Source organism: Chinchilla lanigera, unplaced genomic scaffold (genome assembly GCF_000276665.1).
Source record: "Chinchilla lanigera isolate Chin_1 unplaced genomic scaffold, ChiLan1.0 scaffold00002, whole genome shotgun sequence".
Classification (NCBI taxonomy): Eukaryota; Metazoa; Chordata; class Mammalia; order Rodentia; family Chinchillidae; genus Chinchilla; species Chinchilla lanigera.
This window is the reverse complement of record NW_004955403.1, coordinates 11320052-11345458: the sequence shown is the minus strand read 5'-3', so window position 1 is coordinate 11345458 and position 25407 is coordinate 11320052. Positions and strand designations below refer to the sequence as shown.

Sequence of the window (25407 nt, the reverse complement as noted above, 5' to 3'; positions counted from 1 at the left end):
CTGAAGTACCATGGACAAACAAAACATCTTCATAATTTTCATTCTGATCTCCAGTAATGCCAAAAAGGAAACAAGAGAAGGCTTCATTGTTCAGTGCAATCATAGTCATTATAATGGTTGATACATTGTGTCAACTTGAGAAGTTTAGAAGCTTAACTAGGTGACCCAGGAGTTGTATGTACTAGGGTGTAGAGGACATGCTCTAGGGCGGCTGTTTAAGGCCTAGGATGTTGTGATGGTTGACTCATTTTGTCAACTTGAGAAGTTTAGAAGTTTAACTAAGTGACAGAGCACGGAGCAGGGTCCTCACTTTGTAAACATTCTGAGTCAGTGCAAGAGGGCGTGGAGATGGTGCCAGCGCTACACTTGCCCTAGGCCAGGTAGCCTGTGTACAATATAGGGGAGGAAAAGAGGTTTGCTCCCCCTCTTTGCTCTTGCTGCTTTGCTGTCTTCTGTCACCATGAACATTTTCCCCTCTGCCATGCCACATTGTCTTGAAGCCAGCTGATTATGGACTGAAATCGCCACAAACTGTGAGCCAGATAAATGTTCCCTTCCTTAATTTTGGGTGTCAGGTATTTTGTTTAGGCAATGAGAGAAAAATAACCAAGACAGTCACTTACAAATATTATGTATAGACCAAAAGTAATTTGTGTATGATTTATTTGGCTCTCCTACTGGACCCAAAGTACTGAATTTCAAATTGACAGCTGGCTTAAATCTGTCAGTTTTCTCCCTCCACTGTGATGTAATTTTAAACCTTGATTTTAAATTAATAATTAACATTAAAGTTAATAGCAAGTAGAATAATATAAAATTTAATTAGAATTAATAGCAAAGTCATATTATTTAAGCTATAGATTAGGAATTAGGGATGTGATATTCTATACATAGGTTAGAAAAAGAATGCTATTTGACTGGGGATCTGATCATTGTGTGAACAGATAGAGGGTTTGCTGCCTTGAACTCCTCTGCTAAGCTGAGGTGGCTGTCAGTTTCAAGTTGCAGGAACCTTTTAGGCATAACCAGGAAGCTTTTAGGTGTAACTGCAAATATAAGAGATTAAGGTCTCATGGGCACAGGTTAATGAGAAAGGCAAGCAATCCTCGGAGGGAGAGTGTTTGCCTTCCTGTGGGAATTAACACTCAGGACATTGACATTATTTGTTCAAATGCAAACTGTGCCTGGTTCTTTTGGTATGTCCTATCTTTTTGAGTTCTTTTTGAGGCTTTCTCTATATCAAGTATTGCCCTTTCTCAAAGAGGGAGGTAGGAAGTTTCCTTGTGTTATGTCTTTCAATAATAATGGTAATAATCCTTTCTATTTTATTTGAACGTCTCACCTGTCCCTAAAATATAAAGCTCTTTTAGGAAATGTTTGAAAATGTGTGCTTTGTATAATTCTAGTCAGGATTTTAAGAGCAATAAGATGCATCTATTTCTATCATTGAAATACCTATCATCTTTGTTATTGTCTTACTTTTGTGACAAATGCTATCAATGTGTCAGCATAGGTTGATTTTTTTTTCTTTTTAAGTTTCTGCCTGTTACTAAGAATGAATACAACACTAAAAATAAACATTAGTACAATGGGAATATGTCTAACCTGCAATCTCAGACATAAAGAGAGAAAACTTGGATCTATTTGAGAAGGCGTTAAAGCAGTCTTTTAAAATATCTTAAAAAAATTATTTTATTTCTTTAAGGCATTTGTAGTTTCTATGACACTTTACTAACCAATTCAATGGAAAAGTATGCCAGTGTACATACTGATAGATCACTGTGTCTTTAATATGTAGGATCAGTATTTAAAGCAGTTGCCACACGATCTCTTAGCCTTTTGAGATTTATAAAAAGAGATAGACTCTCAGATTTTTCTGAGCAGCTACCACCTTTGATATTGGGGAGCATGCTTAGCATTACACAGATCCAGGGTAAATTTACCTTTCACTGTGGTATACAGGTGGTAGCCTACTAAATTCTGAAGTCTGTAAAGTAAAGCTTATATACTTTGGCTTTGCCACAGTGTATTCTTACTTCAGTTCAGTTGGTGACAAAGTTGGTGTTGTTCAATGTACATATCAGTTGAGCAGACTGGTGAAATGACCATCATCAAAATTCTCTTTCATTCTATGATCCTTATTAATACAGCAAAAGTTATTAAATGAAATTCATCACTTATATTATCCCCAAATAATTGGGGAAAGCTACAGTTTCCTACAATGCGCCTGTTCTTTCAGACCTTCAGCAACATGCAGTAAGGAACACAAAGACAAAACAACTTAAAGTTGCTTCAGGAAAGAATTTACTGTGACACGGTGATGTGGGTACAGGAACTTATGCTTTCCTAGGTTAAGAACCTAGCAGATGTTGGGAGGTAATTGAGGGAATGGGAAGGAATGTCTTGGTTAAAATAAAAATGTGTTGGGTACATGGCAGGAGCTCAGATTGGTTAAAGTAAGGAAGGAAGGAGGGGAAGCTGAAAGTCATACTTTTTTTGAATCAGTCACCTTCTATGCTAGATGGCAGAATTTCTAATAGGGAAATGACATGCATCTATGTAGTTTTATAGGTGGGTTGTGATGTGAGTAAAATTCCTTGAACTTTGAAGAGACTGGGGAACAGTTATAATGGTGTTTTGCCATTGCAAACAAGAAATGCTGAAAGCCTTAATTGATTTCTTTAGCTACGCAAAACGCAAGTAATGTGTGTTGGGATTTAGAACCACTAAGCTGACAGTAAGAGTCAGAAGTATTTATATTGTTTATCTGAGAATATTTCCATTTTTTTTCTCTGTCAGTTTGTCACTTGGTTTTCCCACATCTGTCCTTAGTGTGACCTTTCTACAATGTACTGTATTTGAAAGAATATTTCTTTTAGCATGTTTTACATTTATTATGCAAGAACAGCCTCAAGAACAGTGAAGAATATGGTGAATGCCACGCTATTTGACAAACAGGTGGCAGAGAGACTTCATAAAATTTAGTTATACTTGTGCTAAGACCTAAAATTAGGGGTGCGCTCACTTTGGGCAGAGGGACTAGTATAGTAAGCAAAGGCATGTTCTGAATCAGGAATGGAAGTTACTGAGCCGTGGCAGTAAGGGAAACGAGCAAGGTCTCCTGTCTTGGTCGTGGACTGTCTCTATCACTTTCCTTGTCACTGGAACCCACTGCCTGACACCCTCAATTAGGGGGAGTGGTATTTTAGCTCACCGTTACAGCCCATAGCTAGCTGGTTCCAGGAAGGATGGCTCTGCAGAGGGGCAGGGTGGAGGAAAATCTGCGCATGTCCGGGCAGATAGGAAGCAAAGAGAGGAGGGAGGACCTGGGGCGGGCATCTGCTCTTTCTGGTTTTGCTCCTCCCTTGTGCCCAGACCCTGCTGATCAGGCCCGGCCTTCTAACAGAAGTCATCAATAGCGCCCCCTCTGGTCCAGTCATCTTTCAAAGGCCCTGCCTCTGAGCACATGAAGCTTTGTGGCGACCTCTAGATATAAACTGCAACATGATTTTGGATGAGCAAGGATGAAATACATAAATAATCCTTACCATTTTGGATTTCTATTTGAGCATGTGGTCATCTAATAGTATTATAGCCATAACAGAACCAGTTGGATATATTACTTAAACGTAGTTAGATTCTCACCACTAAGTATTCTAAGTGGTTTTTACTTATCACAGTGGCTATTGTACGTGTTTCTCACCCTTTCAGACACCATCCTTGTTCTTCCCAATCTCTTGAGATTTTTGGCTTTGAAGTGGGAGCCATTTCCTCTCTATGACGCAACTTCCTGTCTCCTGGCTTCAGAGCTGCTCCTCCCTTTGCCTCTCCTATCCCCGTCCTACACTCTTTCCGGATCTGTTACCTCATCGAATCACTTTGCAGAGAAACAATAAATCTGCTCCCACACATGTAACCTCCCATGGGCCCTGAACCTCTTGCAATCCAGTTGCTCTCTTCCCTTTTTTGTAGTTAATACTTTTGTACTGTCTTAAATATCAGAGTAAGTTAACCTTTTTTCCTCCCAGTTTGAACTCCATTTCTTAACTCTTTCTTTCTCTTTAGATTTCATGCAAATCGATCTCCCCTTCTCTTTGATTATCAAATCTTTTGTCTTTCCAAGAGGATGAATTCTTTATCAATAAGTGTTCTCCAGAGAACTAGAACCCATGTAATGTACTATAATTAGAAGAAAGGAGCTTTTAGACTGGCTCACATGGTTGTAGGCTGAATAATCTCACAGTTAGTCTCACAGTGGCCATTTGTAGACCAGAGAGTCAGGAAAATCAGTAACTCCTCAGCCCAAGAAAGCAGATACCTCAGAACAAATGCAGGCCTAGTTTGAGGCCAAACACGTACAAGTCCACTGGTGAGACCCAGGTACTAGTCTACACTCAAAGGTTGGAGAACCTGCATTCTGATGTTCATGGTTGGCAGCTGCAGAAGAGCACACCTGATCAACAGGTTGAGCCCAGGTGAGCACAAGCGTGCCTTTCTTTTTCTTTTCTCTGGTGGGGGTCATTTGGGCTCCACCTGTTGGCCAATGCTGCGCACCTCAGGGAAGGTCTCCCCCACTCTGTCTGCTGACCCTCACACCAATCTTCTCTGGAAGCATATTCCCAGACACACTCAGAAATATGCTCTACCAGTTTTCCAGGCATCCCTCTAGCCAGCCCACGTGACAGCCAAAATTATCTAGCATAGTTCTCAAAGTTATGTCCTTTACCCATTTCCTCTTTCCCTAGATTCTCAACCAAGCTATTTCTGTTTTATTGATTTGTACCAAATCATGACCTGTAATCTTTCTTTTTTTTCAGGGTCTACTACCTTACTTATAAACTTCTGGTTATACATTTTTCTTTCTCTATCTCATTAATTCTTGAAACTCAAGCAATAGGGAGGACTTTATTTCTTTAAGGAAACATTCATGTTTTTGAAAGTCATCCTCCTTATCTTTATTTTTTTCTCACTTTATGTCTTTTTTATCTGTGCATCTGTGTGGTAAATAATGTTTACCTCCTTGTGTGGAGAGGTGCTTGTGCATAACACATCTTCATTCCTTTTTGCAACCCCTTCCCTTCTCTTCCCTTCCCTTCTATCTCTTGACCCCCTTCCTATTTGAGAAAGATCTATCTCCCTACTTCCTATTGTCTGTCTCTTATTTTGCTCTTTATTTATTATTTGAATTTTTTATATAAGAAAAACTATATAATAACCCTTTCTGCATTTCTTCATTGTGCTAGAGATGACCAGTAGATTCTCAGTCACCCAGGCAGTATCAGGTGAAGCATTCCCTGTACTTTTCCACAGTAATACTATGAATCGAATACTGAAACTATCTCTTCTATATAATCTATTTTACTTTCTTCTTCCATTTCCACTGCTAAAGCATGGTGCAGGCCCTCATTTCCACACTGATAAAAGCACAACACCACAATATCTGTCCTCACCTTTGTCCTTTACATGTACTGATGGCAGACTGACTATTTTAAGCCAGTAGTGGGGAAATATACCATTTTCTGGAAAATAAAATCTTCAATGGTTGACAAAACCTCCAGCCTGTAATTTAAAGTCATTTATTTGTTTAATCTCCTACATAAATAATACTTTCTGCTTTTATTTAAATTATTTTAAAAATAATCTCTTTACTTAGATTGTGAATGATTTGTGAATACTCCATTGCTTTGTAACAAACGACCCCATTTCCTGCTCCTCGGGACCCAGCCAGCACTATTATGTAAGTATGAAGAGTTTGATCCATAGTGAAACCACTGAGAAGATGTTTTTCTCCAAAAGAGGTGTAAGAAGGATCCAAAACTATCGTGGTCCACATCTAAAGATAGATACATAGCTATAAAGACTTTTTATCCTGGTCAAGCATGAGATAATTTTGAAGGGTTTTTATATTTTCAGAACTCCCACTGAGTCAGCTGGAGGCTGTCTTTGGAGCCACTTTGCTGCTGAAGTGTCTTTTCTGCCCCATTCAGCTGTGTCCCTGCCACCTCTGACCAGCATTTGTTTTGAAAACTCTCCTTAATTGTTATGATTGGAATATATTTGTGTCTTCTGAAACTTGCGTAGAAATTTGACCATCCTTGTGGTAGTGTGGGTAAGCTGGACTTTTAAGAGATGAAGTCATGAAGAGAGAGTAATGCAGTTCTCGGGGAAGTGGGTTCATTCTCGCAAGAGTAGATTCTTATAAATTGAGTCTGGACTTGAATTTTTTTTTTTTTTGCTGCTTTTTCTCTATTATGGCATAGCACAAAGCCCTCATAAGAGCTAGAAATCTGACCTTGAACCTCACTCTCCAGAAGAAGAACTAAATAAAACTTCTTTATGAATTACTTACTGCCTGCCATTCTGTTATAGGAACAGAAAATGGACTAAGACGTTAGTAAAATTCTGCATGCTAAATTTTGTCTCAGAATCTGTTTCCTGGGAAACCTAATCTGACCAGTCAACATAACGACAAAAATCTCACATTTAAAAAAAGTAAGAGACAGAGTCTCATTCTAAAATATTATGGGTTTTTTATAAGTTCAGGGAAATATTTTAATCATGCAAAGTCTTATGAATACAGTCATAAAATGAACAGATTCATGAAATTATACTGTTAACCTGCAATTACAGCTCTTAGACAGCTTGAATAGTTGAAGTGTGATATTACAGAACAAATAGGCAGACTATCTCACCAATTTTCAGATAAGTTTTTCAGTAAAAATGCCAGCAAAAGGGGTTTTTAAATTCCAGGATTGACAATTAATGTTGATCAATGAATTTATGTCTGAAGAGGTGTTTTAAAATCCTGACAATTTTATGTTACAAACATATAGGTGCTTAGGTTTTTAGAAAACTAATTACTTGTTAAGATCTTTTGTTGTTAACATGTAGACCTCTTTCTCAACAATACAGCTTTACAGATCTATTATTTATAATTTTTTTTGTTTATTTGATCTTAGTTTTCTGTTGGTATCAAGTCTTTTAATCTGTTTTTAGATATAAAATGATTGACAGTTTTGGTTACATTGTGTTTTGTCAGCTGAAAGAAGTTTCTTATTCTTTATGTCGTATAGTACACTAGGTTTAATCCTACAAATAAAAAGATCTAAACTCTCTAACAGAGTCTTTTTGAAATTATTTTAATTACTAATTAAAATAATTATCTAATTGTTTACAGTTTCAGTGTGACCTAGAGTCAGGAAAAACTTAGCAAGATGTCACTTGGTGTTGTGTACATGGCTGTACTCAGCAAGGAGACTGTTGGAACTAAAATCTGGGGGCTTAGTGTTGACTTTTGACTAGTGCTATGGCTTGTATTTCAATGTCCCCCTCAAAGCCTCATGAGATCATAGGTGGAGCTTCTTGGAGATGGCTGGATCTGGAGTGTGTGATGCTGGGATTATGTGATGCTAAGATTAAGGGTGCCCTACCCTGGGTATGAGTGCTCCTCTAGGGCAGGTAGCCTGGATTGAATACAAGAGTGTTGCTGCTGTCACTGTTTGTCCCTTGCTGCTTCTTTGCTACATTGCTGCTTTGCTGCCTTCTGTCCACCATGAACTGTTTTTCCTGTATGATTCCCTATGCCATACCAGCCTTGCTTGGCACCAACAAACTATGAATTGAAATTTCCACAAACTCAGATATAACAAATCTTTCCTACTTTGACTGTTAGGAATTTGGTCTCAGCAATGAGAAAAGTACCTAAGAAAACTAGGTACCTAAGTATTCTTCCATGTAGCTCTGTCTCTCCACATGGGCTTTTATCATTTAATATTTTGTTCTGAGTTCCTTTGTAGGACAACTGGATTCTAATGCCCAAAGAGAAGCTCCTAAGATTCAGGCCCAGACATCACATAGAATAACTTCTGTCACACTATTGGTCAAAAGAGATCATAAAGCGACCAGATTTGAAAGGAGAGGACATAGCTTTTGTCTCTTAGTAGTAACAGTTGAAAATTATGACATGAAAGGACATACTGCACAGTAGGAATTAATGCATTTACCTTTGAAAACAGTGCATCACACTAAAATTGTGAAGAGTGCCAGAACATTGTTGTACAGTTCATGTGTGAGGGGAAGTCTAAGGAGGTAACACTGGATTAGGAAGTCAGGAATAATTTATGCCAGTATAAGAAGAAAGAACATTTTCACCAAGGGAATATCAATAGCAAAATTTCCTAAATGACAGGCCAGCCTGGTGTGTTGGAGGAAATCATAGATTTCCTTGTGATTCAGGCAAGAAATAATCACGTCTTGATCTAAGGGGACACTTTTGAGGGCACTGAGATCTTTAATTTGTTATGTTTTGAAATATAACTGATAAGGTTTGCTTTTGGATTATATGCTTGGGGTGGGTCATGGTTAGGGAGGAGTGTCCACTTGATTGGCTTTGGGATCTGCCCAGGGCATGGGTGGAGCATCCACCTGGGTGTGTCTATGTGTGTCATGGAGATGTGTCTTTTAACATCCGTATCTGGTTTCTCACCTCTTCCTTTCTGGCACTCCTCTCTTGCTGTCCCGCCCAACTTCCATGCACTAAACCTCTTCACTTCATCACATCTTTCCATCATGATATTTTTGCCTTGGTGCCAACACCATGTACTGCATCCCCTCAAAATGTGAGCCAAGTTAAACCTCTCCTCCTTTAAATTGTGGGTATTGGGTATTATATTTCAGCAACAGGAAAGCTTACTAATACAGTATGAAAAAGAAGAATTAATAGTTATAAGTTTTAGACCTAAATTTGGATAAATGATTTTGCCATTGAGTTCTTTGGGGGTGGAAGAGAAGGATGTGAAAAATAGAAATGCAGTATTAAATATTTTACTTGAGATTTCAAATGCAGATGGTGAGTAGGAAATTAGATATAAGAATCTGGAATTCAGTAGAAAGGATAACAGCTAAGTATACAAATGTAATAGTCACATTACTGATGTTTAAAAAAATTCCTAAGCTTTCATGCAGAAGATGATTGGAAAAGGAAAAACATGAAGCTTGGGGAATACGTTCTAGGGTGTTGCAATATGTCGGCTTCAGGCAGAAGGATCTAGCAAAAAATGTAGCGTGGATTGCTACATGGGAAGTAACAAGGGTGACTGTTAACCAGGGAAGTGGTTTCGTGAAAGCAAGCACTGGAAGTCTCCCAATGGGAGAAGAGTTGTCACTGGTGAGAAAGTTGCTGAGAAGCAAGGTAGATGAAGACCAAGGTCCGGGTGCTGCACACATGTAACACTTTAGTGGACAGAGTTGCTATGTTGGAGGGGAGGAAGCTGCGAAAATACATACAAAAATATTTTTCCCCTGACAATTAGAACAAAAAATGGGGTGTGTGTTTCATTTATGAGAATAATCCACAAAGAGACAAAATTTTGACGCAAGGGAGGGGGAGGCACAGGGCTTGAGATTATAAAAGAAATGAGGACAACTACCCAGCTGGACCACGGAATCTTCAGTAGTGATAAGTGGACAAAAATAAAACAAAATGTGTAGTTTGAGTCTATAGTAATGTGGTGGATTGACAACCAGTGGCCAGCTTGTAATCCCCAGCTGAACTGAACCAGTGTGGTGCTGGGTGTGGGGGGCCCACCTAGGGACTGTTGCAGGCTGCATAAGAGGCAAAACTGGAGAACAAGAAGAGAGGCTGTTGGGAGCTGTTTTGCTTCTGGGGCTATATGTTCTGCTGGAGGAGCCTGTCATGATGGGTTTGCTGATATCAGCTTGGCTGTTCGCATCGTGGAAGAAGCTTGAGACCTTGTTGTCACTGAGAATGGCTGCGGTTCACTTTGGGGGAGCTCTGGTTCTCACTTTGAGCATCGCTTCCTGGCTCCTGAGAGGAAGATGGTGCATCGCTCAGTCTCCTGGAGAAACTTGTCATGCTGGCTTTCCTGATACGGACCCAGCTGTTCTCATCGTCGGAGGATCTCGGGACCTCCATGTTGCTGAGGATGGCTGTGGTCCCCTTCTGGGGAGCTCTGCTTCTTACTGTAAGTGTTGCATCCTGGCTCCAGTGCAGATCCCTCAGGCTGCTGGCACAGATCCTTCATCCCGCTGGCACGGCCTTTCTAGCTTCCATTCTTCCCTTTGGGCCTTCCCAGTGCTAACCCCTAACACAGACCTGCATGAGACATTGTCTTGTGCTCTGGGCCTCTGGTTGGTCTCATGAGGGCATTGTGATGGGCTCTAGGTCTTTAGCTGAACCCATGTAGGACATTACTATAGGATTCAGGCCCTCAGCTGGATTCATTTGGTCTTTATTGTGTGGACAGATTTCCTGCACTCTCTTTGTATATGACTCTTTGGGTAATTATTATGAAATAATTTTGTAAATTATGTGTCCTGTATTATTTCCCTTGTAAACCCTGACTATGACAAGTAATATACATCAGTAGGTTTAGTGGTAGAAAGCAAGGAATTTCTCTTTGAACTGTTTATATTTTCCAAGTAAAATTAAAAGCAAGGCAATCAGCTAATCATGAGCACAGGGCTTAGTGACTTTGAGAAAAAGGTAGAATCATTCTCTTGGAAAGGTACAATGTAAGATGTCTAAAAGCAGTAGTAAAATCACCAGGCATGACTTACAAATCACTTGAGATTTGTGGCAACAAATTTAAGTGGGCCAGTAATTTTCTGTGCTTTTCTTCAAATACGTGGAAAGGATAGGTGGGTTTTCACAGTTGGAATTTCTCCAGGTGAGATGAAATGAAGGTGCTTCATAGAACCAGAAACCACATATTTTTATCTAGAAAGAATGTTGGAAATATTGAAATGTGGAGTCTAAGCTAGGCAAGGGAGGACACGGGGGAGGGTAAGAGGACACTGTGAAGTGAAAAAAAATAGAACGAAGGGACTGAAAATCCTAGGAGAAAAGAACTTGTAAAGTCAATGAGAATGTGTAGTTTAGTTTCTTTCAGATCCCTGAGGATGCAGCACTCATTGGAGGTGAACTGGGACAAAAAGGGATTATGACATGAAAGACCAAAAGTGTCAAGAATCCAGCGGAAAGCAATGGGCAGGTGAGCAAGCGCTTTGGTAATCAGGATTAGCTTCCTGGCAACGGAGACAGATGACAATCCGAGGCAGGATTTATGTTTTGAGTCAAAGAACCAGTGTAGAACTTTTTTATTTACTGAACTGCCTATGTTTGTGTATGTGTGTGTGTCGATTTCTGAGAAGGGCACTGGAACTTTGAAAAAATGTTAAAGGAGATTTTCCACTTTATAAATTATAACATGTGTAAATGTTTTTTAAGAATTTTAAATAACATTTCAATTTAAAAATCAGGCCAGAAACAAGGCTCTCCTGACTCTATAACTCTACTGCAACTCGATACAAAGCGTTAAGATATCTAAGGAAAGAATGTCTCAATTGGATACAAGCTGGTTAGTCATGGAAACCCTTTCAGAAAGAAGTCAGGAGGGCAAATTTGGCAGTTGTCATCCAAGCACTACCCAGGAGGGAAGGACGTTCAGCCAAGAGGCTGAGTACGCTAACTCTGCTGGCAAGCCGACTCCTGTTTGAAGATGAACTCATCAGCTGTCGGAGCTTAATGCCATTAAAAATTGGACTCATCTAACTTTTTTGTTTTGATCCCATATTTATTAAACAATCTTCTGATTCTGTTTTCTTTCCGTGTGTGTGCTTACGAGGACAAAATGTGTTGCCCATGTCGTCTTCAAGTATTTTCATCCCTATAACCATTATTTCACATTGTAAATAAAGTCACATTTTGGTTTTATTCATCTACCTCAGGAGGTTGGATAGGGTAAGCTTGTGCTTGAGAAGTGGATTTGCTTTTGGGCAGCTGACAAAACCAGGTTATTTAGCATGTAAAACTGCGGGCCAAGCCCCTGGCCATGGTAAACCCACTGATGTAAAGTATACGAAGCTAGGAGGCTCTGGAAGGTGGCCAGCCTCTGCTTGGCAAACTCCCTTGCAATAACTGTGTACCTCATCCACACTTGGAACTTGAGCTCAAATTTGGCTTTTCCTGCAATGCCTTCTCTAGGCCCATCCACTTCTAGCTGACAGGGGGTGCATTTTACATACCATACAATCTACAGGGCTCATGGAGGGTCTTGCCTTCCTAGGTAACAGTTTTCTTGGAGTCATTTTAGATTCCTCCTTATATGAAGGATGGATGACTCGTTGACGTCTGTCCATGGATTCCCCCGAGCAAAAGTTATGTCTTCATGTTTGTGTTCCAGAAAAAGGTTTAGCTGTATCATTTTTCTCATACACAGTTCCCAAACTGTTGTGAATGAGGGCCAGGCCTACCCTGTATGTAAGTTTCCTAATTTCATTAGGATAGAATTTCATTAGGAAAGCCACAATGTAAAATAAAGATGTATGCTGCCCGTCAGCTATTCCCACTAGAAAAGTTAACTTATTTTGCTCCATAATTATTTCAAAAACTGTATAGACTGAAACCAGTATTTTCTGGTACATTTGCGCCATGTACTGCTATCGAGAAATAGGTCTGTAAAACTAGATGAAAACTTGTGGTCCTTGATGGTAGAATGCAGTATATGGGCCGCAGGTTCTGAAGTCTGCTGAGTTCAAGAGAACAGATGCAAATGCATTTTTATATGTTTATTCAGGACCTACATGCTCTAGGCTACAGGAAGCTGGGGCAATGGGGCCAGGGAAAGAAGCCTGAAGATTGAGCACCATGCTTCAAAACGTACATATTCACTGTCTGGTCTGTAGCACAGCCGGGGCTGCATTCTCTGTCCTTTTTAAGAATAACATTTTGTAAAAGTACGAATGTAATCCCACATCTCCTCTGACTTGAAAGGAACATGTTATGTTTTTTGTATGCATCTTTTGCCCATTGTGACTTTTCAGTTGAGCTCTGAGGTTGCAGGGTTTGGAAGGTAGAAATAAAATGTTCAGCTTTGCCTTTTCCTTGGGATATGAACCTGTCAGAAATGTAATCATGCTCAAATGCCTTAACTGAAGGCTCTATGCCCACAGTCGTTGGATGGTTGACTGTAGTTATGTTTCCTGTAAAATTCCGTAAGTGGTCATAGTACCTTCATAGTCACTGTATTCTTTAACCCTCATAAAAATTATTTTAATGGTGTTTTAATACTGTAAATGGTGTCCTTTGAATTACGTAATAACTTTTGGGTGCAGAGCCAGCAGAGAGGGATGGTATCCAGGGACACATCACACTTTACGTCCTACCTTATTCTCCCTTACAATTTTTTTTTTTTTGTCTTTTCGAGACAGGGTCTCATTTTGGAGTTCAGACTGGCCTTGAGCTCACTTTGTAGCCCAGGCTGGTCTCGAACTCACAGCGATCCTCCTGCCTCAGCCTCCCGAGTGCTGGGATTGCAGGTGTGCATCACCACACTCGGCCTCCCTTACATTTTTGTTAAAAATAAAGCACTGTAGCTTGGGGTGGGGGAAGGAAAGCCATAATCAGCTATTATCATATTGCCTTATTTGATACTATTTTCCTGATTTTAATTTTTTTCTGGCACAAATAATGAAGCATTCATTGCTGAGATGAAGTCTTCATAATGACTTATAAAGACATAATGAGAAAATGAAATGAAACACTTTAGGCTCACTATACTGTGAAGATATTTGCAAGAGTCTACTTTTGTGCAGAGTAGGATGAGTTTTTGTGAAGGCGAGAATACATATCAGCATTACTGATATTGATGAAAATAGAATTTCTGTCCACTGGCATGGACCAGAAAGCCATCTAATTGCCAGTGAAAGTATATCTGTGGTAGTGATGTTTCAGAGGGATTACAGGAATAAACTAGAACTGTCCTGACATATGGCTACCCTACATATAGTATAGGATGGTGGGTAGCCTTCACAGGTCTACACAGTCCTGATTGCTATGACTGGCAGTGCATTATTTTGACAATAATATTTGCTATACCATTTGAAAAACACTTGTAAAATATCCTCCTGACATATAAGGAGGACAAAGTTTGTAATCTAAAAAGCTTAAATCTGAAAGTTTTCTTAAGTAGAGAATAAAGTTTAAGGGAAATTATTCAAAGCAATGAAGTACAGGAGAAATACAGCTTATGTATAATAAAGGATCTTGTTCATAATGAGTAGTATATATTTATACTTTTAATACAGCAATATGAAGAGACGTTACATTGGAAATACAGGAAGTTGGTGGTAGAGACTATTTTCTCTGAATTATTGATCTTTCTTAGTCTCAAGGTAAAAGAATATCATAATAAATTTTAAAATAAATCATGTCACAGATGTCTTCTGTGCAGTTTCTCATCATGTTAATCATTAAATGCCTTCCATAGAATTCCATTGGGAAAGCCATAGTTACCTATTATCTTACTGCTGTACTTGAGCCTGTTTTCCTGATATTTTGCTAGCACCCATGATAAAGCATTTTTGACTAAAGTGAAGCTCTTAAAATTGATGTATAACAATGTAATGAATTAGGAAATCAAGTAGCAGTTTAAGCTCACTATATGCTATTGAGTATTTGTAAGAGATCATAATAACTTATATCATTAGCACTCATGTATAAAATGGAAGCCATGTAAAAAATCTGCAGACCTTATTAGTAATAACAAGCTATCTTTGTGGTCAGACACTTAGAAAGATTTCTTGTGTAAGGAGATATTTGATTTATTTTGTTCAAAAATACTCATGTACTAGAGTTCTCAAAAACAAAAGGCTCATTTGAATTTTATCAAAAGTTATATATTGCTTACACTAAACAATAGACTAATTTTTATAATTAAGTACTTATAAATTAAGTTTTTGTAAATACTTAGAGAAGAGTATTTATTGAATATTTATTATAAGCTTGTTTTCTTTGAAATAATTATTGTTTTATTTTGTTTTAATTTTCTGTTATCTTTCAGGAATGCATCCCTAAATATTGGCAGAAGCATACATTTCCATTGTTATTATCAAATACACTCATTAATCTATATGACATTATCTTTATTTTATGGTCAGGAAACAAATGTACTTTCTGTTCTGGAAGTAGGCACTACCTCCGTCTTCCAAGGCTATCTAAACATCCTGCGAGATGGTCTGATTTACAGATGATATTGGATACACAGAAATGTTAGCCAGCCATGAGGCATGGCTGTCAGTAACATACAATGTTGGTCTTTTCCTGGGTTCTATATTCTATTTTTCTAGGCTTTGCATAGACGTGTGGGGCTATTCATATTAGTATCACATTTATTTAAACTATAAACCTTGTAGTATTTTTAAGAGCATAAACACACTTATAGGTATTTCTTTTTAGTGTTTTCTTACTATTCTTAAATTTATCAATTTTATAAATTAACTTAGAAATGAGTGAATAATTATGTTGTCAAATAATTCCACTTGAGGGCAAAGAACCAATCTTTCTATTTATTCCACTTTACTTCTTGTCTTTTGGGAGTTGCATAAATTTTTCTCATTTATTCTTACACATTTCTTGAGTTTATTCTTATAAATTTATCTTTTCATTACTCTTTTATCTTTTCATTTACTCTTCTGTATTTTAATTTTTTACATTTATGAATATTATTTATTTCCATATGTTATTTTTTCTAATACCTTACTGAATTCTTTTTGTTTGAGCTAGTTAAATCATTAATTCTTTGGGCTTTCACAATATGCTCTAATATTTTATTAAACAAATTTTATTCCTTTGGTTTATCTTGTCTAAATGCATTAATTATCTCATGTGTAGTGTTGAAGAAAAAAGTTTTTCTTTGCTAGAACTCTTTTTAACAGATGTTGGGTTTAAGATTAAGGTATATATATGTTTTGTCATGTTAAGAAAGTGTCTATCAGACCAGGCATGGTGGCGCATGCCTGTAATCCCAACACTCAGGAGGCTGAGGCAGGCGGATTGTGATGCGTTCAAGGTCAATTTGGGCTACAAAATGAGTTGGAGGCCAGCTTGAAACCATATCTCAAAAGACCAAAAAAAAAAAAAAAAAAAAAGAAAACTAGGAAAAAAAGAGAAAGCATCTATCAATTTTTATTTTATTTTTTGAGTGTATTCTAGGATGGAATGATAACTTTTTAATTATCTCAAAGATTCTTTAGAAATTGTGCAAAAATTAAATTATTTTTCCTTTTGGATTTATTTATTCGGTTTGTTATGTTAATTGATTACCTAATATTAAACTAAGTTTGCATGTCTCGAAAAGATCCTACATGGCCATTTGGTTCTATTACCTTGATGTAGTGTTAAATATTATTTGCTCATATTTTATTTAGTACTTTTCCATTGATATGCATGTGATTTTATTCTATTGTTTACTTTTTGCACTGTTCATTGTATTTGTATAACAGTATAACTACTTGTTTAAAAATAATTGGGGAGCTGGGAGTTCAGATCCGTGGTAGGGTACTCCCTAGCATTGGCGAATACAATAAACAAAACAAAACAAAATAAAACAAGAGTTTTCTTCCATTTTTGATGCTCTGAAACAACATACAGATGATTTGTTTTTTTTTTGAAAGTTTAGAAATACTCCCCGGATGAGGCTTTGAATACCATGGGATGCAAGTGGGCTCATGCAAGTGTGGGCGGTATTCTGGTTTCTTCGTCACTGGCTGGGTTTAAACTTTTTAGCTTTACTACAGTCATTTTCAGCAATCTGTATTTTCTTGAAAATTACACATTTTGTGTAGATTTTCAGATATATTTTCATAGAGATCTGAAAACATCTCATTACTAACTCTTCTTGTAGTCTTTGTTTCCTTTGCAGTTCTGCATTTTGTATGTCCGTATCTTTGTTTCTTGATCAAATTTGCTAATGGATGTGTCTTAGTCACTTCCTCTCCCTGGGACAAAAATACTTAACACCCACAGTTTGCAGGAGTCTATTTAGCTCACACTTGATTGTGGACTCAACCTGAAATCACCTGGCTCCAAGGAAGAAAAGAAATGGTGGAAGGGGTATGGCGGAAGAAATCTGTAAACGCGTGGAAGCCAGAAGCAGAGAGAGAGGGGAGAACCAGACGCAAGAATACACTTCCAGGTCGTAGCCCGCTACCAACCACCAATCACGGTTCACTTTTCAACAGCACATTCTGCGCTGAATTCATCAATAGAGGAATCCACAGGTGAGTATAGCGCCCTGCCCCCGTGATCCAATCACCCCCTCCCCCCAATGACACTAGACTTTTAGGGAACATTTTATACTTTAAACCATAACAGACCCTACACTGTTGTCATTTTTAAATAGAATTTTAATTAGTTAAATATATTATTTCTCTATCCTGAGTCTCACTAATTTCTATATGATATTCTCTTGATGTTCTTTGGTTTATTTTGCACTTTCTCTGGTTTTTGAGATTAAAAATTTAATACATGCTTTATTTTTTATTAAATTCTCTATTTAAACTTATTTATTTCAACCACTGCTTAAAGGTTTCTATAAATACTGCTTTATCATTAGTTTTAGACATTCCTTAATTTTAGCTTCTATTTCCCCTTTCACAAGAGTTATTTAAGAAAGTTAAACTTGAGAAATGAAGTCATAATAAAATCTCTCTTAATATATATGTTTTTAGAGTTTTAGTATCTGTAACAATGTTTGGCCCCTGGCTCTTGACTGAGAGTGTTCTGGCATAAAGTTCCAATTTATGAGCATATTTCTGTTCACGTCTCCTTGCAGCAGAGAAGTATTAAATCTACTTTTGCTAACAAATTTTAAACTACTTTGAACAGTTTTGTCAAATCCATTCATTTCAGTGACAGGATTGCTGTGTGCTCAAACCTGTGGTTGTATAATTACATATTATTTTATAATATGTTTCTTTTCTCCTCTAGCATGTATAGTCTGTGCCCTTCATAGTCTGTTACTTCTAGTATTTTTAATGTTTCATTTTGTTTTAGTGTTAATCTAGTGCTACCAGTTTTAAAAATTCCTTCAATTCCATGTTTTCTTATGCAACATCTATTAGCTTTGTTGTTTTCAGTGGTGTCTTCTCCTGGCCGCGTATTGCTTCTACTATAAACGCAATCAGTGAGCTTCTTCTGTTCTTCACTTGTCCTCCTGTTTCTGTTTCATTCTTTTTATTTTTAATGCAACATGTACTATTTATATATTCACCTTTTCCCCCTTCACTCTTTCTGTTAAAGTTTGGCCCAGTTATAAATTTTGGAAGGGACTCGACTTCTAGGGAAATTCCTAAGAATGCACTGTAAATGCAGAATTCTAAAAGATTTCTTACATATTTGATGATTAGTCTGAATGAAATGAAGAACTTTTTTCAGACATTTTTTGTCCCACAAAATATTTAAGGAAAGAAATTCAGTCATTGCTATCATTGTTCTGTTTGAGAAGTCATGTACTGGTCCACTTCTTTTGCCCATTTATTTGATCTTTTGCCCATATATTTGATCTTTGGCTTGCAAGATGTGAGGAATATTTGTCTTTATCATATAAGTTAATAGTTTTTCAAGGCTTGTCTTGTGCTTGATTGCTCTAGGTTAACTTTCTCATATTCCTGGGAGGTAGATTCAAAGTTTTTAGTTCAGGAGTCTTAATTGGAATATAATTCTGTATATAAATGTCATGTGGGATATGTTTCTTTCAGAGATTTCAGCTGTACCCGTACATTTCATCTTTGTCCTCTGCTTGTGGCATTTCCTTTTGACTGCTTTTTTGCTTTCTTTACCTCAGCTTTAGTCTTTTGGTCTTCTTTCTTAATTGCTTTACTATCTCTTATTCCTTACTTCCTTGTGACTTAGTCTGCATTTCTGAAAATGTTCTTTTTCTTTTATTTTTTCTAGATTTATCAATATTATTTTTATTTTATGACCATTTTATTATTTTTGGAGTTCTAATTAAAAACATTTCATCGAAGTTCTCATTTGAATATATTTTGTTTTTAGTTTGGACTGTTGTCTTCCAGGTGTTTCCTTTTCCACAGTTGTTTTGGAACTAGGTTTTCATCAGCTGAGGGTCCCAGGGACTGTCCTTTGAAATGAAAGGACTTTTACATCTTTGAGCCTGCAATGGGTGGAGTCATGCTACCTTCTGAGATGCGGAGAAGGTATCTTTCTTCTTTTCTCTCTACAAAAAACTTAGTATCTTTTTAATGATGTTAATGTCTCCAACAAACATATCTCCTGTAGCTCTAACTTGACAAGTAGTTTCTTTTGGGCAAAAATGTAAGTTTTCATATTATCTGCTCTATCTCTTCCCACTTACTTTCACTATAAATCTGGTTAAAGCAGCCAGGAGTACCCATGACACAGTTTTCACATTGGACTGGCTTTAAATTTCTTACTCTGAATCAGTAAGTCCACTTCCCTTAATTTCAGTCTCCTGAAATTTCGCAGGATATAAGCAATATGTAGATTATTTCATTGCCAGAGTGCAACACAAATGGACTCAACTTCAAATGCCAATGGAGACTTTACTTTCAACTGAAATCTCCTGAGCCTGTTCTTTACTTTCTGCATTCCTATCAGCATCCTGGTCTGCTAAATTCTGACCAGAATCACCCATCAGGCTCCACTTACAGAATTCTAAATTATCTCTAGACCACATCTCCAAACCTTTCCAAATTGCTCAGATAAACCATTGACAAAGTCCTCTAAACAATATGGTCAGGTAAAGTCATAAAATAACCTCACTCCTGGTTCCAATTTTCTATATTGGGAAATAATACCCAACACATACAACTTAAAGGAGGAGAGAAGCTTAATTTAGGTCCACATTTCAAGAGATTCATTCCATGGCTGGCTGGCTCCAACATAGAAGCATCACAGTGGGCATATGTGGCAGATTACAGCTGCTTGGTTCATGGTAACTGAGAAACAGCAAGGGAATAGTGTCAGACAGGAAGGGGTTATGGACCATACATTGTACCCAAAGTCACACCTTTGTGACCTATCAAGGTACACCCAGAAGTGTGCTTTACTCATACTGTTGGTAGCTCCAAAGCTAATTAACTGTAACAGGCCTTTTTCATATGTCTGTGAATTTCCATAATAATTTAGATGGGTATTGATGGTGTCTATCTTGACAGGTTTGATTGTGGATGCTATCACTATTGTGCATCAATAATTATTTCTCCTCTATTACAGAGGAATTAAAAAAGATTTTATTTACATATCCTCTAGCTGGGTGTCTTGGCGCATGCCTGTAGGTAGAATTTGGGAGGCTGAGGCAGGTGGATTGCTATGAGTTTGGGGTCAGCCTGGTCTACATAGTGAGTTCAAAACCAGCCTGATATATGACAGGGCTATATAGTGAGACCCTGTCTCATGAAAAATATATATCAAAATATATATCATCTCTTTGATATATATTTATATATATATATAAATAAATATATATTTGATAAATATATATTTCTCTTTGCAAATTTCCAATAGGCAATAAACCATCTTTAATGATAATCATAATATTTTCTATTTGTTTTTAAAATGAAGGTGATGATCATATTGTGCTAAGAAGTGACGACTGCATTGTACTGGGAATTAGGTGACTTTTTTCATGTAGAGAACCAGAACAGTATTTGGGAAATGATAAGTATAATAAAAGTTACCAAAGAATGCAGCTGCTACAAGACCTGTTACAATAAAAATCTAAAGTCATTTCCTGACAATAAAGACTAAAGACTACCAAATATATATATATATATATCATAATATATATCAAAAATATATACCAAAATATATATTATCTAAAAGTGGATGTGTTCTTTAACAAAATAATAATAAAATTAATGAAGTTAATATGGTAATAATGTCTTTTCATTTATTAGATTTTTAAATAGAACCTTAGTCTCTTTGGAGTTGTCCAAAAAAAGGTAATTAAATCCTCATTAGTATTAACCCTGGAGGATATCCCACAGGAGATGAAGCTGTATTAAAAAATTAGCACTTTCAACTTTTAAATATTGGTTTGATTTTTGATGTGTGGTTTATACTTGCAGCCATTCACTGGATTTTATGTTTGTGGTGTTTGACTCTGTGTGGCATTTCATCTCCAAATGTACTCTTGGAATCCTTTTATTAATCACTGTTTGAATGATGAAATGACAGTTTCTTTGAGGTGGACCCGTATCTCCCTCTGCTCAGAGAATGTGGGATGTGCTACCTTCTATCTGTCAATTCTAAATATATCTCCAAAACTAGAATCTATTCAGACATTTTAGACAGTGAAATAGCAAACGTGTCTTTTCCTAATACAAAAGTAAAGCATAGTCTTTGTAGTTTATAAAGAATGGGAAGAAAAGACAGGTGTGATTTTCAAAGATGAAAGAGAATGCTATGGTAATTTATGTAATGTCTGAAAAGGAAACCACTTAGTCTTTATTGTCAGGAAATGACTTTAGATTTTTATTGTAACAGGTCTTGTAGCAGCTGCATTCTTTGGTAACTTTTATTATACTTATCATTTCCCAAATACTGTTCTGGTTCTCTACATGAAAAAAGTCACCTAATTCCCAGTACAATGCAGTCGTCACTTCTTAGCACAATATGATCATCACCTTCATTTTAAAAACAAATAGAAAATATTATGATTATCATTAAAGATGGTTTATTGCCTATTGGAAATTTGCAAAGAGAAAATATGTCTTTACCCCTTCCTTACCTATACCAAGCAGGGGAAAGGTAACTATGTGTAGTGAAATATGTGTTCATTTGATTGTAGTAATTATTATGCAGTGTATGTGTGTATCAAGTCATCCGTTATACACCTTGAGAATATACAATGTTTATTTGTTAATATCACCTCTGTAAAGCTGAGGAGAAAAAGAAAAATAGCCTGAAGGGCAACAACTTAGATGATTTGTCCCTGATTGCTTAGCTAATAAGTAAAAGCATTGGGATTTGTGCCCAGTTGTCTTCAGAGATTTTGATTTTAACCATTACATTATGATTATTATGCCAAATGTCAACCTCTTTCCATGTCTGGGAGATGATTCAAGGTTCCAAGCATGAGACCTTTCTAAGTCTTCCTAGTGTTTGTTGTTATGACCCTGTATTTACCCAATGCAGGTCAAGATTATACTCTGCTAAACAAAAACTCAACATAGCTAGAAGGAGACTGGTTTATCTCTTTCACTTGGATGAAGTCAAAACTAGTAGAATTTTGCTGATATGTTGAAGACAGAAAATCACAACTTTTGTAAAATCAGGAATCAAAATTGTGCTCAAGGTTTGCTTCTCTTAACCCATTTTCAAGGTTATGTAGATTTTATCTTGAGAGGAAGATAATACTCTCAAAGTTGCTGTGTTGCCTTTTGTTTTTATTATTAGATATGATTCTCATTATTCCTAGTAGTTCTGAAGAGGTATAAACTGTGGGTCAGATGATACACATCACATAATACTGAGATGGACAGCAGTCATGCTTTTATTGTGTTTCACAGTGTATTATTTTGGGATTAAAGTGGAAAAAATCCAGATGACTGCAGTGATTTGTCTTGGATAATTTTTCACTTGTTGGATACATGTTACTGATACCTAACATGGAAAGCCAATTTTTAAAAGAAGTCTGGAATTATCTCAACCAAATGGAAGTCTGCCATGGCTAGTTCACTAACTCAGGGAAAACATAAGATGCGCTTGGGACTTATTCTGTCTTGCTTGCTGGTGCTTTCATTTTCTTGGGATGCATGTAGATTCTAAGATCACGCAGTAATAATTTTGTGTATGAAGCAAATACATTCAAAACAGAAATTGAACATTAAAATTATGGGGGAAATATTTTGACTATATCATTTTTATCTTTAAACAATGGCTGAAATGGAAATAGAATCCCATATTAAGTAGTTTATCTAGGTTAGCAATATGTAGAATTGTGTGTATACCTCAATGTTAATCAACATCTTGAAAATTTATTTTATATGTGTGTGTGTGTGCATGTGTGTGTTATCCTAAAATGAAACTCTGGCTTCAGCAGGGGTGTGAAAACATTATTGTAAGTGAAAACATACCTCTCAAATATAGAGTGCTTCTTTGTCTTTGTATCTTAAACATCTAGACAGTACACATCCCAGAGGAGGCAACTGATACACATATTTTGGAATGAATGGTTTCAAAAATAATGTTCTTGCTCTTTTGATAATTTAAATATTTTTTTTCATGTAGGGCCCCTTTCAATTTTATATGTGTTGCATTGTATATTTCTTTTGTTTTTTTTTTCTGAGTTGTGTAGTATGTTGCTTTGCTCTTTATGTTAAATATTTTTGGTAACAACACAGTATTTTCTTCCAATTAATTATTTTATTTTTAACTGGCAAAGGTATATGTTTGTGACATGCAATATGATATTTGAAATATTTACATTTTACACTGTAAAATGACTAAATCAAGCTAACATATGTTACTTCATATAGCTTTAGTATGTATTTAATGTATTCTTAATATTCTCCATTATTTATCAATGCAACAAACATAAATTTTCAGTTATCTAAATCTGACTTATTGAGGCAAAGAGCAAGAACTTGGATTTCAACATGATATAAGATGATGAGATATATTGTTTCACTTGATAAAAATCTTGAAGTCCTCTAAGAGCATTTGGATTTACCAGGCTATTTTTAAAATTGGAGAGTGTGAAATATGAATTTTATTTTGGGGAGGGGATTTGCATGCAGAAAGAGAATTGGCCCAGAAGATACAGAAGCAGAAAATTAGCAGACGTATGCTAAATGTTTAATAAAGTGGAAAGGGAGCGTTTATCTTAAGTGTTTAATTTTGTAGCCATGAACTTAAATGTCCTCCTCCAACTCCTCTTAGCTTCTGGATACAACAGTTTCGTATCCTTTCCACTGGTTCCAAGACACAACCAAGGCAAAGTGACAGTAATAGGTGATTAGTCCAGTGTAAGCGGCAATGAAACTTTATTGCTGAAGCTTGGAAACACAGCAACCTCTGAGCCGTGGTGGAACCAGCATTTAATAAGTGAGGATCAGTAGCCAAGAAAATGAATAACTCTTACATTTGTTGTTTTATCCTTAAGTACTGTGTTTATCATTCTTATCCATATTTAATTAGGATAATACTAGAGAACACTAAAAATCCGCACCCTCTGGAGGTAACCCTAGAAAGTATGAAGGATTAAGGATGGTCAGTAACATCAAATGCTGCAGATAAAAAGAGAATGTTGTTTAGGCCATGTAGATCTTAACTGTGTGTGTCAGCATGATACAGTTTGAATTGCTGGGCATAAACAACTTTCTAGTCCAAAAGTGCACCAAAAGTCAAGTATTAAATATTTTTGATTTGGCTGATTATTTAACACTAATCCTTTCCATTTCTGTTAGATCATCTGAGACTACCTGCTTACTAACTAGAATGTCTTCTCATTATTTTATGTATTACTTTTTGTGATGCATGCCTAGAGAAAAAAAGAAGGCTTCCTGTTAAATATACTCCCTGTGGGCCAATTGTAAGGTAGCTATATTTGCTTAAATCCGTTGGTATTTGTATTTGCTTTTATTTGGATACCTATTTGATGTATGCTTTCTCTGTGACCTTTGAAATATTAAAAAATTCTCAACATATGTCATCTTTTTCTCTCATGGAAAATCCACTCTATTTCTCAGCAGTTAGCAAGATCTACTTTTTTTCTAAGCAGGCAAATTGGCCCTTACTGCTGCTTCTTAATTCTCACTTTTAGTAATTGCCAAGACTCTTTGAGGGGAAATTATAAATGGGCAAAATATAGCATTCACTGGGCTAAGTAGAGGATTATGTTAAGTTGTCCCTTGTGGAGTAAAATTCTCACTTATAAAAATTTCCCCATCCAGTAATGTTTCAAGGTCCTCAGGAGAATCCTGTGCAATTAAACTCTTACAGAGATTTCCTGAAGTCCAGAACCTTTCAAAGTGTTTATGTAGAAATAACATGCCAAGGCACATGTTTTTGTTATTCAGAACAACAAAACCCATGAAAACTGAAGGAAATCATACGCAGATATTTCTTTCTATACCTATTAAATTTTAAATTGTAATGACTGATTCACATGGGCAAACTTATCTCACAAGTGCAATTTGTCTTCATTCTTCTCTCTGAACATTTGCTCTTTTTGAAATAGTATAATTAAACGTAATCCTCCTTTTACGTCTCCAACCGTGGTTAGGAAGTTCTGGTCTAGTCCTCATGATGTTTAAACCATTGTAAAGGAACCTCATAATGATATCCACTGCTTTATGCTTACATGATATTTTTAACTTTTGAAATCCTTTCACCTTGGATATGTTTTAATGTTGGGTAATGTCTTGTGATATGGAGCTCTTGCTAATTTGCCATTCTAGCTCCACAATGTGCTATGTGGAACTCTAATGAAACTCTATAACCATTAAAGAGAAGATATATATGTGTTACAGTTTCATTCCTTGTGAAGAAAATATTGATTCTTGCTTGCTCTATGTTGCTTGTACAATATCTGGGATGTTATTTGCAAGATATTGCATTGT

General features: G+C 36.6%; 1 long non-coding RNA gene across 2 annotated transcripts; it reads left to right on the top strand.

The window, feature by feature from the left end:
• The first annotated feature begins 1111 nt into the window (after positions 1 to 1111).
• Positions 1112 to 6894, top strand: LOC106148725. 2 transcript variants are annotated; one of them, XR_001234387.1, is made up of 3 exons: positions 1112 to 1196; positions 5654 to 5737; positions 5914 to 6894. It is a non-coding gene; the product is annotated as an uncharacterized LOC106148725 (long non-coding RNA). The 2 variants fall into 2 exon arrangements; XR_001234388.1 differs by lacking the exon at positions 1112 to 1196 and adding an exon at positions 2816 to 4475.
• The last annotated feature ends 18513 nt before the right edge of the window (positions 6895 to 25407 follow it).